Raw genomic sequence first — 17,599 nt, forward strand, 5'->3', positions numbered from 1 at the left:
AGTGACGGCGTTGGTGGATGAAGGGAAGGCGACCGATGTCATTTACCTGGACCTGAGCAAGGCCTTTGACATGGTCCCCCATCACATCCTCATCTCCAAATTGGAGGGAGGTGGATTTGATGGGTGGACAACTAGATGGATAAGCAATTGGTTGAAAGGCCGCAGACAGAGGGTGGTGGTCAATGGCTCTATGTCCAGGTGGAGGCCGGTAACGAGCGGCGTCCCTCAAGGGTCTGTCTTGGGACCGGTGCTCTTTAACATCTTTATTAATGACATCGATGAGGGAATGGAGTGCACCCTCAGCAAGTTTGCTGATGACACCAAGCTGAGTGGTGCAGTCGATACGGTGGAGGGAACGGATGCCATTCAGAGGGACCTTGACAGGCTGGAAAGCTGGGCTCGGGTGAACCTAATGAGGTTCAACACGGCAAAGTGCAAGGTTTTGCACTTGGGCCGGAAGAACCCCAGGCACCTGTACAGGCTGGGAGGAGTTGTCCTTGAGAGCAGCTCGGCAGAAAAAGACCTAGGGGTCCTGATAGATGAGAAACTTAACATGAGCCAGCAGTGCGCTCTGGCAGCCCGGAAAGCAAATGGGATCCTGGGCTCCATCAGGAGAGGGGTGGTCAGCAGGGATAGGGAGGTGATCGTCCCTCTCTACTCTGCTCTTGTGAGGCCCCATCTGGAGTACTGTGTCCAGGTGTGGAGCCCTCAGTACAAAAAAGATATGGAGATTTTGGAAAGGGTCCAGAGGAGGGCCACAAAGATGATCAGGGGGCTGGAGCACCTCCCCTATGAGGACAGGCTGAGGGAGTTGGGTTTGTTCAGCCTGGAGAAGAGAAGGTTGCGGGGTGACCTCATTGCAGCCTTTCAATACCTGAAGGGAACTTACTCCCAGGAGGGGAGTAAACTCTTCGAAAGGGCTGATAATAGCAGGACTAGGGGAAATGGTTTTAAGTTGAAGGAGGGAAGATTTAGGTTGGATGTTAGGGGAAAGTTCTTTACTAGAAGAGTGGTTAGGTCCTGGAACAGGCTGCCCAGTGAGGTTGTGGATGCCCCGTCCTTGGAGGTGTTCAAGGCCAGGTTGGACGGGGCCCTGGGCAACCTGATCTAGTAAAGGTGTATGTTTGGTGGCCCTGCTAGGCAGGGGGGTTGGAACTACATGATCCTTGAGGTCCCTTCCAACCCGGGTAATTCTGTGATTCTGTGATTCTTCACTGAAGCCTCTTTTCAGCATTTGCTGAGCTTTTGCCTCCATCTGTGCAGTGCCTGAGCACCCTTTTTTTGACACCATTCTGAGAGCACAATGGCTCATAATCACCCAGCAGAAGACTCGAGCAGGGGAGGCAGGCAACCATTGTGGTTGTGCAAGGATCTGCAGTTTAAACCAAAGAAAAAAGAGCCTCAGCTCAGTGCCTGGGAAGATCATGGAGCAGATCCTCCTAAAAGCTATGTTAAGGCACATAGAAGATGAAGAGGTGATTTGAGACAGCCAGCATGGCTTCACCAAGGGCAGATATTGCTGACCAATCTGGTGGCCTTCTATGATGGAGTGACAGCACCAGTGGATGGGAGAAGGACGATGGATTTCATCTAACTAGAATTTTGCAAAACCTTTGTCATGGTCCCTCACCACATCCTTCTCACTAAATTGGAGACGGACAGATTTTAAGGATGGACTGTTTGATGGATTAAGAATTCACAGAATCACAGAATTGTAGGGGTTGGATTGGACCTCTAGAGATCATCGAGTCCAACCCCCCTGCCAAAGCAGGTTCCCTACACCACGTCGCGCAGGTAGGCGTCCAGGCAGGTCTTGAATATCTCCAGAGAAGGAGACTCCACCACCCCCCTGGGCAGCCTGTTCCAGTGCTCCGTCACCCTCACCGTACAAAAGTTCTTGCGCACATTCACGCGGAACTTCCTATGCTGTACTTTCATCCCATTACCCCTAGTCCTATCCCCACGCACTACTGAAAAGAGACCAGCCTCACCACTATGGCTCCCACACCTCAGGTATTTATAAACCTGGATCAAGTCCCCTCTCAGCCTTCTTTTTTCAAGGCTAAACAGACCCAGTTCCCTAAGTCTCTCCTCATAGGGGTGTCATGGTTTAATAATTTTGTAATTTTGCTATCAGTATTCCACATCATAACATCATATAAAGCATGAATAATTTTACTGAATCTGCAACTTACAGAAGAAGACTACATCTCCCAGAGAACAACACGATAGGTCACGGGACCTGGTCCCCTTCTTTTTTCAAGGCTAAACAGACCCAGTTCCCTAAGTCTCTCCTCATAGGGGAGATGCTCCAGGCCCTTCACTATCTTTGTGGCATGGTGGAATTGATTGGCTGGTCACAGCCAAAGGGTAGTGATCAATGGTTCTCTCTCAGGGTGAAGGCCACTCACAAGCAGTGTCCCTCAGGGGCCAGTCTTAGGACCAGTGCTCTTCAGCATCTTCATCAATGACATAGACGATGGCATTGAGCGCACCCTCATCAAGTTTGCAGACAACACCAACCTGGACCACCATAAGTCCATGGGACCGGATGGGCTCCACCCTCAAGTGCTGAGGGAGCTGGCAGAGGTGATTGCTGAGCCACTCTCTGCCATCTACCAGTGCTCCTGGTTAACTGCAGAGGTCCCAGAGGACTGGAGGCTTGCAACGTGACTCCCACCTACAAGAAGGGCCATAAGGAGGATCCAGGGAACTACAGGCCCGTCAGCCTGACCTTGGTAGCAGGGAAAGTTATGGAACAAATCACACAGCATATGCATGGCATCCTGGGGATCAGGCCCAGCCAGCACTGGTTCAAGAAGGGCAAGTTTTGCTTAACCAACCTCATCACCTTCTACAACTGGGTAACCAGACTGGTAGATGAGAGGAAGGCTGTTGATGTAGCCTACCTAGACTTCAGCAAAGCCTTTGACACGGTCTCTCACAATATTCTCCTGAGGAAACCTGCTGCCCGTGGCCTGGACAGGTATACCCTCCTAGGTATACCTCCTACCCTGCTAGGATTCTAGCAGAGGGCCACAAAGATGATAAAGGGCCTGGAGCATCTCCCATGTGAGGAAAGGCTGATTAACCTGGGTCCTGTTCAGTCTGGGGAAAAGAAGATCAAGAGGGGAATCTGATAAATGCTTATAAATGCTTATAAATACCTAAAGGAAGGTGGGAGGCAAACAGTTGAGGCCAGGCTCTTCTCAGTGGTTCATAGCAAAAGGACAAGGAGTAACGGCATAAAACTTGAACACAGTAAGTTCTGTACTAACATGCAAAAGAATTTCTACACAGTAAGGGTGTCAGAACATTGGAACAGGTTGCCTAGAGAGGTTTTACAGTCTCTGGAGATATTCAAGATCAGTACGGATGCCTACCTGTGTGACCTATTGTAGGGTACCTGCTTTAGCAGGAGAGTTAGACTAGATGATCACTTGAGGTCCCTTCCAACCCCTGCAATTCTGTGATTCTTCCTGGGTTTAGGATGCTAGAGTTCTTTTCTGTGAGGCCAGAGAACTGGGAGCTCTCAGGAGAATCCAGCCCTGAGCCATGCCCTCAGGTCAACCCCCAACTGAGTTTTGCAGCCAATTGCCCACATGTAGAAAGAGGGCTCAGAAACGCTGCTTCCCCAGGATCTCCATTTAGCCACAACTGCAGAGGCAAAGCCAAGATCTGGGCTCAGCTCTGATATGAGCTGCTGAAGTTCAAGGCAGACTGCTTGTGGTCCTGGGGGGTCATCAGCAAAGCAAAATCCTTCTCTGAGACAGCTTTAGAATGAAGATTTTGCAACATGCAAGATGCATAGACTCAATTTACACATTCATTTTTAAGTTTATTATGCTTAAGTATTGCCAGTGCATCTTAAAACTCTGCATAACGTTTTTTCCTCTATATAGCTCATTGAGGAATTATCTGCATACTTTGAACGTAGGCATTTTCCCCCTCTCACTCATTTAATTAAGTTTGATTATTTCTCAAATGAGAATTCATTTCTTATATGCAGAACTAAAATAAGCACCAACTCAATGATAGGAAAACTTCAGAAGTTGAATTTATCTTCAATTACTAAGGATGACTGAAAAATACAGACAAAATAACAAATTACTGCTATAAGAACATTAGCAAGTTGGAAGCAACACATTCAGCCACTGACACTAAAATTGCAAGCAACTAGAGACATGAGAAAGAAACAAAGATGTTAATTTTACTAACCTCTGATTAAACAGTGATATACTCCAGCAATTCTCCTAGAACCCAGAGAAATATACCACCGCTGTAGGCAGCCAAAACACCTGTCTGCAAAGCAACACACTTTTCCCACATAGTTACTACTTATGAACTCAGCATTGCTCCTTAATAATGAAAGACCTCAACGTGAGAGGTAGATTGCATTTCTACACTACAAATTTCCAGTATTTCTGTCTATAGCATAAGTAACCTTTCACAAAGTAAACTGCTGAACAGAGTAAAATTCAGACTGGGGCGTTCCAACCTAAGTAAAACTGACACAGGCGCAAGGGTTAAAGAAGAGACAGAATGAGTGAAATACCATCCTATTGCTATAAAAAGTCCTAAAGACAATGGGTTGGTAACAGACATGCTATGGAAGCATAACTGATGCTATGGAAGTGAAGGGTGAGAGAAGGGCCCCACAGCAAGGGGGAGAAAGAAACTGTCACAGAAACTGGGACGGGGGAGTGAAAAGATAGTTTTGTAAAAGTTGTTAGAAGAATGGGGAGTGCAGACACTGGGTCTGGAATAACAAGGGGGATGAAGACCATGAAGATAAGGGTGGAACAGCCCAAGAACAGTGTGGTGATTAGACGTCCACAAGGCAAGCTGGAACCAGTTTGGGGGGTGTCCCTCACGCAAGGTCGAAAGTTTACAGCGAGGAAGACCATGAGCCTTCAGCCAACGACCACCCCCATGACTCACTAGGTACACGCAAGGGGGGAGGGACTGCATGCTAGTGGGGTCTCAGGAATGTAATGAATATGTATCAAAATTCCTGCAAACTATTGATTATGTATCTGCAGTACACTTTCTCCTAACGGTGTGCAAGTGAGGTGGAGTTATCCCCCTTGCACCAGGGTATACGCACATCACTCATTAAACATACCTGCTTTATAATTACTTTGTGGTCCCACAAGTCAGAAGTGTAACCGGAGCTATGGAAGCGTAACCAGAGCTACAGCGTTGTAAGACTATATGAGCCTAAGACGCTCAACCAATGAGTGCCAGGAGAGGCATTACTTGCATTGGACCCAGGGTATATAACAAATGGATTTCACTGACTAGTTGCACAATTTCTCCTTTGTCAGTAGGGGGAGGGCACCCATTATTGCAATAATGAATAAACTGCTCTTCACAGAGATCTTTGCCTGATTAGAATTTTTTTTTATCTTGAGCATGGTTCTCACACTCAACAGTGCCAGCCACAAAAGCACCAAACCAGCATTCCAAACCACAGCAGTTTTAACACTTCTCACCTAATTTAAGATTTTCCATGCATAACAGGGAAGAGTCAGTTTCATTAAGTTAGAAAGGAAATGGTCCCCGGTAAATCCGAATGGAGATGTACCAGAACTGATTAGCAGGTACTTGGGTGCCTGTTTCAGCTTCTATCTTGCATAAGTTAAAAGTTTCCTAATTTTGGTAAACCCTCCACCGCAAGCAGAGCTTGAAGAATGCCTTCTATTAAGCTCATTCTGCCCCAGCTTAATCAAGCCCCAGACTACACTGATAGCAGACCCGGGGGGTGCTCTCACAGTCTCTTCTTCATTTTCTTTCACACTGGCTGTCAAACACAACCACAATAAAAAGTCATCTGAAAGGAAGCCTTCCTTTCTGTAATCCAGCAATTCTACAGGAAATTAAATGATATTTAGCAAGATTTTCTGCTGCCACCAATTTCTTCTAGCCCAGAGAGTACTGAGCACAGCGCTGCCAGCACTCTCTATTACAAAAAAAAAAAAAACAAAAAAACACTAATCCTATTGCATGACCTGCAGCAATTCAGTTTAACAAATCAACGATTACAAATATTTTGGCAAAGTAAGCTTAGGTATTGTTTGCCTCTAGGCACAGCTCACAACCAGCTTGTGGCTTTTGACAAGTCATTAAATCCAATCTGAAAAACAGAATTTACAGCTCACTTAACAAGTCAGGCCCATAAATGGCTGCTTTCAATTACAGGGCATTTGCATGCACAACCATTAAGGCAGCGTTGAGTGCATCTAAAAAACACTAGAATACTTTTACAATATTTAAAACTGTGTTGCTCTTTACATAAAATAGAGATTTGAAATTTCCTTCAATCTCAAGCACCATTCATATTCTTTATTACCCAGAACCTACTAACAAGCCAGAACAAGTACTTTCGTGGGAAACAGATTAGAGAGTTGGAGACAAGTATTGCTTTTTAAATCTGCTCTCAGTAGCAGAGATTTCTAAGCTCCAATAAACTCAATTAAAACAAACACTGCTCAACACTTCTGAAAGATGAAATGGAGCAGGAAGATGGAGGAGCACCCAGGAGAGTCTTGCATTTAGAGATTCATCGCTATCCAAGTTCATCTGATACTGCTCACATGCCTAGTTTCTAGGTGGGGAGAAGAGAAGAGATCAGTTAGGAGACCAATTTTTTTTTTTTTTTAAACTCACTTTTTTTTTCCTCCAAACTGTGGGTTTTTTTGTTGTTTTTTTTTTTGTTTGTTTGTTTGGGTTTTTTGGGGGTTTTTTTTGTTGTTGTTGTTGCTGGTTTGTTTGTTTTTTTAATAGTATGAACAAAAAGTACCTCAGAAAAGTTGACAAGCTTCCTTCAAGACTGAACTACATATGACTAGATTCTTCCATACAGAAAACTGAACCCTCACTCCTGTTCATTTTGTTGGCTGACAGCACGGGCCAAGCATGAGCCACACAATTAGAGACCAACCCCCTACCAAGTTATTAAGCATCCCAAATTACTGTTAGAAGTGACCCTAAAAATATACTCAACTGAATTTTGAGACACACTGACTGCAATGCTCCCCCTTCCTCTTTTAAAGGCATTGATAATCAACTGATAATCTCTCACCATGATAGTGCTAAACAAATGGAGCAAGGCAGGGAGAAGGAGCCACAAACTTCAGAATTTCCTTTATATTCTCATTCCCCTGTAATTAGTTGGAATTTATGAATACTGATGTTTTAAAGCCATCCCTCAGAACAAACAACAAGAAAGCTACTCATACAACCACAACACCAATACTGTGATAAAGCTTCTGAAAAACTAAACAGCAACTGTGTTCCATTAGAGAAGCCTTTACCTTCACAACAGGAAATTATTCTGGTCTGGAGAACAGAGAAAAGACAAATCAGCCTCACTGCAAACTCCAGCCTCCCAGAAATAATGCCATAAAGCAGTGTGAAAGTGCAGCTCTCCAGCCTAAGAGAAGAGCACTTAGGGAAAGTCAAACCTGTTGTTAGGTGTGGGCTCTTCATAAGCTGTCATTACTAACTCTCAACGCAGGTGGAAACTTACAAATCTGTGACCATAAAACAAGGTAATATGAGCCCTTCACAAAATTTATACACTTACTGGGAGTATTTTCAGAAATATTTTGTCAGTAAACCCAGTACATGGGACTCTGTCTTAAAATACTTTGCACACACGTGGATAGTTTGAAGGGAGCACAACGCGCTTTTTTTTTTTTTTTTTGTCTAAGATTATGACACTCAGCCAAGAATGCACAAAACTAAGCTATAGCCTACTGAATCCAATAGAACTCTAGGGCTGTCACAATGGCTTTTCACCCACCCGTTCCCTTCTCCTAAGCCCCAGAGCAAAGGCTAAAAGCCTACACTGGGGTACTTCTTCACAAGAAAAAAAAAAAAATAGCACAAAGAAGAGCGCTACACCACTCCTTACCAGCTGTATCACAACACAGCTTCTCCCGTATACGGGCAATAGGGAAGGTCCTTCCCCAGAGGGTGGAGGGCAGGGCCCCAAGCTGCCGGAACTCAAGGAGTATCAGGACACCACTCTCAAAAATACGATTTGTTTTCGGATGGTGCCGTGTAGCCCCAGAAATAAATCCAACGCCGAGTGCGGCCGCGACCCCACCACAACAAAGAGGAAAGAGGCGCCGCGCGGCCCCCTCAAGGCCGGGACCCGCCCCGCCGCCCAGAACACCCCGCGGTTCTCCTTCCGCTCCCTACCGCTCCCCCAACCCTCAACCTCGTTTCTTAGCACCCTCGTTCCCCACCCGGCCGGAACACCTCACACTGACCTCTCGTCCAAAAGCTATACAACCACCATACACCTCAGCACCGTGCGCTTGCGTGCCCACCCTCCTCGCGAGCGACGGTCACCGCCACGGTCCACCCTCGGAGGTGGAAGAGGAGGAACTCTATTGGCTATCTATCTACCTGTCACTTAAAGAAAGGAGAGCGAGGATTAGCGCTGCGTCATTCACGCAGCTGATTGGCGGATTGCGCAGCCAATGTAGTGGTGGTAACGGAAAAAAAAAAAAAAAAAAAAAAAAAAAAAAAGAACAGAAAAAAAAGGAGAGCTGGAGTCGGCAGGGCGGGCACACGGCTGCGCTGCAGAGCGGTGCTTCTCATTGACTATTCTAGCTGTCACTCTCCCTTCGACACGCCAGCTGGGGTTGGTTGATCTGTAAAGGGGCAGAGTTTAGGCGGTGCGTAGCGTGCAGACATACTGATGGAGTGTGGTTGGTGACTGACATTCCGCCATGGCGGAGCCTCAGGAGTTGGAGGTGTATGGCTTTTCTAGAAAGCATATGGTAAGGCTATTCTGTTTGGATAAGAGACTTTCAGCAAAAGAAAAACAGACTTAAAAAACATAGCCCTGGGGCCAATACGGACTGGACAGGATGTAAAGAACATCCTCTATACTGCTGCTGGAGAGAAAGGTCCCACTTGGAGTTTGTGGCAAAGAGCCTCAGGAGAGACCCGAGGCCGACCACTGGGATTTTGGAGTCAAGCGTATAAGGGGTCTGAAGAGTGCTACACTCCAACTGAGAAGGAGATCTTAGCCGCGTATGAGGGGGTTCGGGCTGATTCCGAAGTAGTTGGGACTGAAACGCAGCTCCTTTTAACACCTCAACTACCAGTGCTGAACTGGATGTTCAAAGGACAGGTTCCCTCCACCCCCCATGCTACCGATGTCACCTGGAGCAAGTGGATTATGCTGATTACACAACGAACGCAAATGGGAAACCTCAATCATCCAGGAATCCTAGAGGTGATCATGGACTGGCCTGAAGGTAAAAAGTTTGGAACATCACCAGCAGAAGAGGTGTCACGTGCTAAACAGGCCCCACCATACAACAAACTACCAGAAAATGAAAAGAAATATGCCCTATTCACTGACGGATCATGTCACACTGTAGGGAAGAATCGCAAATGGAAAGCTGCTGTGTGGAGCCCCACACGACAGGTTGCAGAGGCCACTGAAGATAAGGGAGAATCAAGTCAATTCGCACAGGTAAAAGCTGTCCAGCTGGCCTTAGATGTTGCTGAACGGGAAAGGTGGCCAATGCTGTATCTTTATACTGACTCATGGATGGTGGCAAATGCCTTATGGGGGTGGTTACAGTAGTGGGAACAAAATAACTGGCAACGGAGGGGAAAATCTGTTTGGGCCGCTGAACTATGGTAGGACATTGCTGCCCTAACAAAGAATATGGTTGTAAAAGTACGTCACGTGGATGCACATGTGCCCAAGAGTTGGGCTACTGAAGAACAACAAAATAACCATCAGGTAGATAAAGCTGCCAGAATTGAGGTGGCTCAAATCGACTTGGACTGGCAGAATAAGGGCGAATTATTTCTAGCTCGATGGGGTCATGAGACCTCAGGTCATCAAGGAAGAGACGCGACATATAGGTGGGCCAGAGACCGAGGGGTGGACTTAACCATGGACACTATTGCGCAGATTATTCATGACTGTGAAACATGTGCCATAATTAAACAAGACAAGAGGATGAAACCTCTCTGGGAGGAAGGACAATGGCAAAAATATAAATATGGGGAGGCGTGGCAGGTTGATTATATCAGCTTGCCACGATCTCGCAGTGGTAAGTGTTATGTGCTTACCATGGTAGAGGCAACCACTGGGTGGCTTGAAACATACGCAGTACCCCATCCTCCCGCTCGAAACACCATATTGGGTCTTGAGAAACAAGTCCTATGGAGACATGGCACTCCAGAAAGAATTGAATCTGATAATGGGGCACATTTCAAAAATTCCCTTATAAATACTTGGGCCAAAAATCATGGCAATGAGTGGATTTACCATATTCCCTATCATGCACCAGCTTCTGGTAAGATTTAACGATTCAACAAGTTGTTGAAAACTATGTTGAAAGGAGTGGGTGGCGGAACATATAAAAATTGCGCTAACCATTTAGCAGAAGCCACCTGGTTGGTCAACACGTGAGGATCTAGTAATCGTAATGGTCCTAACCAATCCAGCTCCCTACGTACCGTAGAGGGAGATAAGGTTCCTGTAGTACACATAAAGAGCGTGTTGGGAAAAGCAGTTTGGGTCCTTCCAGCGTCTGGAAAGGGCAAACCTCTCTGGGGTACGTTTTTTGCCCAGGGACCTGGGTGCACTTGGTGGGTGATGGACTGTTGTATTAGGCGGCTCGAACTCTCGGGTTGTAACGTGATAGGCCTTCCCCTGCTCGGTAATGTATATGTATGAGACTGAAATAGGAGCCCTATATAAGGGGCTCACGCAGTTGAATAAAGGCCATTTTACAGCTCACCATATTGGTGTAATCAGCGTGTAATTTGGTCAGGGGCCATCAGAAGCACATTCTCAATGAGGGACGTAGTTCTTAAGGTTACCTTGCACAAGACAACTATGGACAAAATTGGGAATGCCTAATGTGTACCACAAGGGAATTTGATGTTGGGGGAGTGCAGCCAATAATTTCTTGTATATATAAGTAGAGCCTCAGAGATACATGACGAATGTCCAATTAGTTACAGGACTTAAGATGGAGTGGATTATTGCTAAGGAAACACTTTTCTGTATACCTTAACTAGGCTTTCTGTAAGCAAGTTTTCCATCTGGGCTCTATATCATGCACTGGCCATGCATGTGTAGAGCACACATGGAAAGAAATATAATTCAAAAAAAATCTGCTGTGGCGGCTGGGAAAGGATGAGTGCACCTTGATGAAGGGGATGCCCTACTAGCTCTGCCTTTCCCCTCCACCATTGTCATGTTTTCCTTTTTCTGGCAGTTTTGCCATTTTTCTCAAAATTAAAAAATAATTGTGTGTTAGGTTATGGAGTTTTGTTCTCAGCTTAGGGATTTGCGTGGAATAGATAGAGTGTTATCTTTTCGTAGCTGCTCACTGAGAACGTGACCTTGAAATTCCAGGAGAAATGTCAACATTCAGGGGTAGCTGCACACTCTGAGCATTGCTACTTCACTTTTGTAAAGAAAACAAAGGGATTTCTTTCTCCCTCAGAGCAAAGCTAGCTAGCTCTGACTTTTACAGAGCCTGCCAGCCATGAATCTGCTCTCCATCCCAGTTGCTCTGTTTAAGGGATTGAAAGCAATTATGATCTTCTCAAAGTATTGGTCAACTATTAACGCCATGCTTTGGTGTTGTGGAATCATGTATGTATATAATGCAATAAGGGCGCTGATGGAGACACTTACCTGGTACTTATATGCGATGTGGTATAATCCGAATTTTGGCGTCTACATCCCAGATGGAATAGGCAATTTTACAAACACCACCATGTTCAATCCAGTGTACAGGCTGTACTCTCAGATTCCCGCACGGTTTTCAATAGCCGAGATAGGGTTCATACTCGTGTCCATGTTATCAATATCAATGAATGTATATGTATTCCTATACATTCGTTCTATGCAGAAGTCTCCTCCAGAACCAGAGAATGCTGACTGGCAGAGAATATGGAAAGGTTTAGGAAAAATCTTAGAAGCGTGGAGACCCACAGTGTCGTGGGATTTCACTCTTGAACACCTAAGGGACCCTGAGAAATTAAGTGAGTATTTGGGTCAGAGATCTAAGGAGGTAAACCTTATTTGGGGGTTCGCTTATGCATACCGTGCTCTGTATCATACTATTCTGGAGAGAGAGAGTTTCCGATCTGAGATTCAAGCCAAAAAAGAAAAATTTCAAGTCAACTCTGATCAGTCACAGGAGGCACCAGTAACAATATCAGTTGCCCCTTTGGAAGGCAAGAAATGGAAACGGGTGTCCATGCGTCTAGAACAAAAAGAAGGAGAAGCAGAGGGGGAGGCAGCAGAAGATCCTGGTGCCAGGCTGTCATGGTTTAATAAGTTTGTAATTTTGCTATCAGTATTCCACATCATAACATCATGTAAAGCATGGATAATTTTACTGAATGTGAAGTTCACAGAAGACTACATATCCCAGAGAACATCACGGTCAGGGATAAGTCACGGGACCAGGACACTATATAATCTCGCTCCCAGGCTGGAGTTCTCTCTCTCGGACTTCTCGGAGAGTGGTAAGCGTTCCAGCTGTGTCGCCTAGAGTTCACAGTAAGCCTCTCGGTTTTCGGGGACTCTCTCTCTTTGCTTTGTTTGACTAATTTGCCTCAATCATATTGTATTATATTGTGTTATCTTGTATTCCGATATCATATTTAGTAAAATAGGTTTTCCTCCTTAGATTGTTGCCGCTGTTCTTTTTTTTCCAATTCCCCTTTTCCCTTCTTTTCCGGGCCGGGGTGCCCTACGGCATGGCTCCCCCTTGTCATGGGCATAGGTAAATCTAGGTAACCCCTGACAGACCTCAAACTGGCAATGAAAATAACCTCCTTTTCCCTGCCCCTGAGAATCTAGAACCAGGTGCTCATATGTCATGGTTTTGTAATTTTTGCTATTGGTATTCCGCATCATAACATCATGTGGAGCATAGAGAAGAAGAACTACACGTCCCAGAGGACCTCACGGTCAGAGAGAGAAACACATCAGGGAAGGGACGCTCACTCTGTCTCTCACTGCCTGGCAATGGGTGTAGGAGTGCTTCCAAGCCGTGGCGCCTTTAATTTCCAAGTAGGCTTCTCGGTCTTCGAAAACTTCTCTCTCTCTCTTTTATTTTACTTGATTTATTAGCCTCAATTTCAATTAGATTGTAATTAGTAAAATAAGTTCTCCTCCTTAGATCATTGCCGCTTCTCTGTTTGCTTCCTTGAACCCAGCTCCCACCTCCCTACCCCTTTCCCTTTGTTTCCCTTCCCATTTGTTGGGGGCCAGGTGACCCACTGACCTACTGCCCCTCCTATCACGGACATAGATTGATATAGATAACTCCGTGACAGTTTTTTGGAGAACGCAGGCAGAAGCGTAAGCTTTTAACATTTACAAGGGGTTGTTGAAAACTGTGTTGAAAGCAATGGATGTTGGAACATTCAAGCACTTGGAGAAGCATTTGGCAGAAGCCACTAGGTTGGTCAATACTAGAGGATCTGTCAATCGTGATGGTCCAAGCCAATCCAGCTCCCTACATACTGCAGAGGGAGATAAGGTCCCTGTTGTACATGTAAAAAACATATTGGGAAAAGCAGTTTGGGTCCCTCCAGCCTCTGAAAAGGGCAAACCTCTTCATGGAACTGCTTTTGCCCAGGGACCTGGGTGCACTTGGTGGGTGAGTCAGAAAGATGGGGATGTTCAGTGTGTACCACATGGGAATTTGATTTTGGTAGAGTGCAGTCAGTAATTGTATTTATACACTTATAGGTTTCTGTGTGCATGTGTTTAATCCTTGTTAATTACGGTTTGTTTGTGTATATTAAGCATGATGTAGAATAAGGGGTGGAATGTCATAGTTTGATGATTTTTGGTTACTGGTACTCCATATCATAACATCATGTAGTGCACTGGGAGTTCAAGTGTTAATGCTCCAGTTTTGGGTACCTGCTCGGAGGAGAAGTACTACATTCCCCACGGGACTCTGCAGTCAGAGAGGAAATATAACTCGTGGCAAGGTCACCTGATTGGGCTTTTTGTCTCCGTGCTCCTCTTCTTCAACTCGCCTCACTGCCACCCGTCCCAACTGTGCGCATAGCTTCAGTATCAGTGTAAGGCCTTCAGCTGTTTAGACCATCTCTCTCTCATTATAATTGATTTATTAGCTTCAATTCTAATTATGCTGTATTATACTGTGTTATCTTACATTCCGATACCATATTTAGTAAATTAGTTTGTTTCTCCTCAGATCATTGCCTCTGTTTTTAACTATTTTGGGGTCCCGTTTCCCTTTTCTGGAGGCATGAATTTCGCGAAATCCCTCCACCCCACTAGTCATGGTACTGGGCAGGACCAGTCCATAAACCGCTGACATTGTATTAATTTGCATTCCAATATCATATTTAGTAAAATAAGCTTTCCTCCTTAGATCATTACCACTGCTCCATCTGTTTCCTTGAGCACAGCTCCCATCTCCCTACTTGTTTCCCTTTTTATTATTGGGATCATGGGGCCCACAGGCCTACTGCCCCCCTGTCACAGACATAGATTGTTCTAGGTAACTCCGTGACGGTTTTTGGAGGAGAACGCAGGTATTTTGATTCTGAAGCTTATAAAGGTTAGTTAAAATTTAGTTAAAAGTAAGTTAGCAGGGAAGAAATAAAAGGGGTGCCACACTGTAAGGGTGACTAATACAAAGATGTTAACAAAGATGATGGTAGATAGTCAAAGGTTATTAGCAAAGGAAAACTCACCAATGTCAATGACTTGACCAGAAAGCTGAGGCAGTCTCCAATGGGAAGCAATCTCCAAAGGATGCTGCCTCAGTGGTGGTCAGCCCTTAAATGAGGTCTTAGAGGAGGTGGAGTCGAGGTCCATCCCTTCCAGGAGCACAGCTAGTTTACTCTCACCTGTGCTCCCACAGCTGACCCAACACTTGCCTCAGCTGATTAATCAGAGGTTCAAGCTGTGATTTCCCATACACACACACATAGATTGATCTAGGTAACAGCAGTGCTGGCAGGCAGCACTGTGTCGTGGCAAATGGCCAAGGGAGATAAGCACTAATATAAGCAGCAGAACATTGTCGTGGGTGAGTGTCTTTCTCTGTCAGTCTGCTTTTTTTTTTTTTTTCCTCTTCCTCACACTGTGTGAGTTATCAGAGTAGAAATTTTCTCTTTCAAAGTATTTCTGAATAACAGTATAAAATTGTGATGGTGTTGATAGAGATCTGCAAGTTACCACCTCAGTAAAACAAATATCTTGAGTGTCCTTAAATTGTCTCATATTGTCTATAAAAGACATCTGCACTGCGTGACCATCCACGTCAGAGCAAATTTTGGCATCTGTAGGTTTTTTCCTTTTTTTCATGCGTCAACTATTTGTCTTCGTTCTGCATCAGCTAATTAATAATATGGCAGCTCTGACATTCATTAAGTCTCAGGGCTGCATTCATCTCAATATGTTATATTAGAGCAGTCAGGGAAATACTTGACATTGTTTCTCCCTCCTTGCACAGAATCTTAATTCAGAGTGAGATCTGCTCTCTGTTAGAAATGCTATATTTGGACCTCCAGGGTGTTTCCTATGAACTGGAGGTAGGTTTAGGGTGCCAGGTGAGGGAGGGGGTTGGGAATTTGTTTACTTTTGTTGGCGTTTGTTTGTTTGTTTTGTTTGTTTGTTTTTTGTTTTGTTTATATGTAGTTTTTTCATCCTTTTAGTTTAGTAATTGCAGTTGTCTAGGAATGGAGTAAGAACACACTCATATTATGAAAATTAAGTAGTTAGTAAATTTCTAAGACACCACTGCTGCAATTTAGTCATGCCAGGTTTATTTTAGAAGCTGATAAGAACTGCGGTCTCCCGTCACTCTTGGCATTCATGGGGAGCATAAGCCCACAGTTTGTGCATTGCTACAGCAACACCCTATGTGTGCTTCCATTGCTCAGAAGTACTACAACAGAGACAGGAGGAAAAGACTGGGACTGCTTTGTCTGTTGTTTTTTTTTTTCAGATAGAAATCATGTCAGTCACTTTGCTAGCACTCCACTTTCATTTTTCAAAGTTACTTGAAATTAGCATGGAAACTCTTCACTGTGTAGAATGGCACAAGATCAAACACCTCTTATATGTTTCCTGAGCTCTCTGATGACATAGCTTGGTAGTTAGGATTTAGAATCATAGAATGGCCTGGATCAAAAAGGACCATAATGATCATCTGGTTTCACTTCACCTGCTATGTGCAGGGTCACCACCCACTAGACCAGGCTGCCCAGAGCCACATCCAGCCTGGCCTTGAATGCCTCCAAGGATGGAGCATCCACAACCTCCTTCAGGAACCTGTTCCAGTGTGTAGTTTATTTAATCTCTCTACATGCATATGGGAACTGTTGATCACAGCCTGAACCTCTGATTGACCACCTGAGGCAAGCAATGAGTCAGCTGTGGGAGCACAGGTGAAGGCAATTCAGCTGTGCTACGGGAAGGACTGGAGCCTGGCTCTACCTTTCCTAATCCCATTTAAGGACTGACTGCCACTAAGAAAGGGACTCTTTTTGTAGAAGGCTTTTTTTGTGGAGTTTCGCTGCAAACCTTTAGCACTAGTTGTTCTGTTGATTATCTTTTTATCACAATATTTTTTCTTAAACAAATGTCTGTTTAATCTCTGTTTACTTGTTGATTGTACATTTGGCGAGCCAGGCAGGACAAATAGACTAAAATATATATTGTCTTTTTTTTTTTTTGTGGAACATGTTCAAATAGGTCAGGGGGGAAAACATTACCCCCTTAGGTAAGATAATTCCCAGGCAGATCCTAGAGTTTCTGGATTCTCTCTATTACCACCTAGCAACCATAGTTGAAAAATGGGGTTCCCTGCAGGTTATGGGGAATATTTTGCCATTCCACATGGCAGAATATTTTCAAGGATTAGACAAGGACATTCTGACTATGGAAGAATGGCAGTTATTTGCCTCTATAGTGATATGGCCACTGTTAGATGCTTTAAGTCAAGCTAAGAGCTGACACCTTAAAAAGTGAAAAACAATTATAGGGAGATTGCATTGAAAAAGTGGAACAGGAACTTAACATATTAACAGGGAAAAGACCGATTTTACATCCCCCCGTTAGGCTAGGTCTGAAATATTTCAATAGATAATAACCACACCTCTGAAACAAATAACCTGATTGAACAGGAAAATAAAGCCTCTAAATCAGATTTAGGAGATCCACTTAAAATGGATTCCTTGGAGCTCCGTCCTGTTATAACCCAAAAGACAAAGAAGATACAAGATAGACCAGCAGGGGTGCCCCCTGACCAATGGCCCCTTGCCCAAACACATTTACGTACAACAGTTAGATCATGTACACTGACAGAACTAATGGATATGGTGCAGCGATTTTGGCAGAAGCTGAAAAAAAGTGTACCTACATGGTTACTTAGATTATGGGATCCAGGGGTGGAAGGTGTCATGGTTAATGGACTGCAAGTATCGAAATTGGCCACTGTGATGGTACACCCTGCCTCCTCAGGCAGAGATTGTATGTTGCTGTTCAATGTACCAATGAGAACCATTCAATAATAAACTGGTGTATGGGAAATTGGTA

General features: G+C 44.7%; 1 protein-coding gene across 12 annotated transcripts in view; it reads right to left on the bottom strand.

Moving 5' to 3' along the window:
* LOC146762682 (SMAD family member 2-like) overlaps window positions 1-8,352 on the bottom strand; it is a 153,932-nt gene extending 145,580 nt beyond the window's left edge. For 8 of the 12 annotated variants that reach the window (XM_085533993.1, XM_085534025.1, XM_085533987.1 and 5 more), the window contains exon 1: window positions 8,280-8,352. The gene's annotated coding sequence lies outside the window, so the exon portion shown is untranslated. Of the gene's footprint in view, window positions 1-4,218; window positions 4,948-7,918; window positions 8,176-8,279 lie in introns of those variants that run through there. The other 4 variants (XM_085533975.1, XM_085533999.1, XM_085533950.1 and 1 more) reach the window with 4 other exon arrangements.
* Between the last annotated feature and the right edge of the window lie 9,247 nt (window positions 8,353-17,599).

This window comes from Coturnix japonica, chromosome 1, assembly GCF_054131305.1.
Source record: "Coturnix japonica strain WE chromosome 1, WE-NBRP24, whole genome shotgun sequence".
Lineage (NCBI taxonomy): Eukaryota > Metazoa > Chordata > Aves > Galliformes > Phasianidae > Coturnix > Coturnix japonica.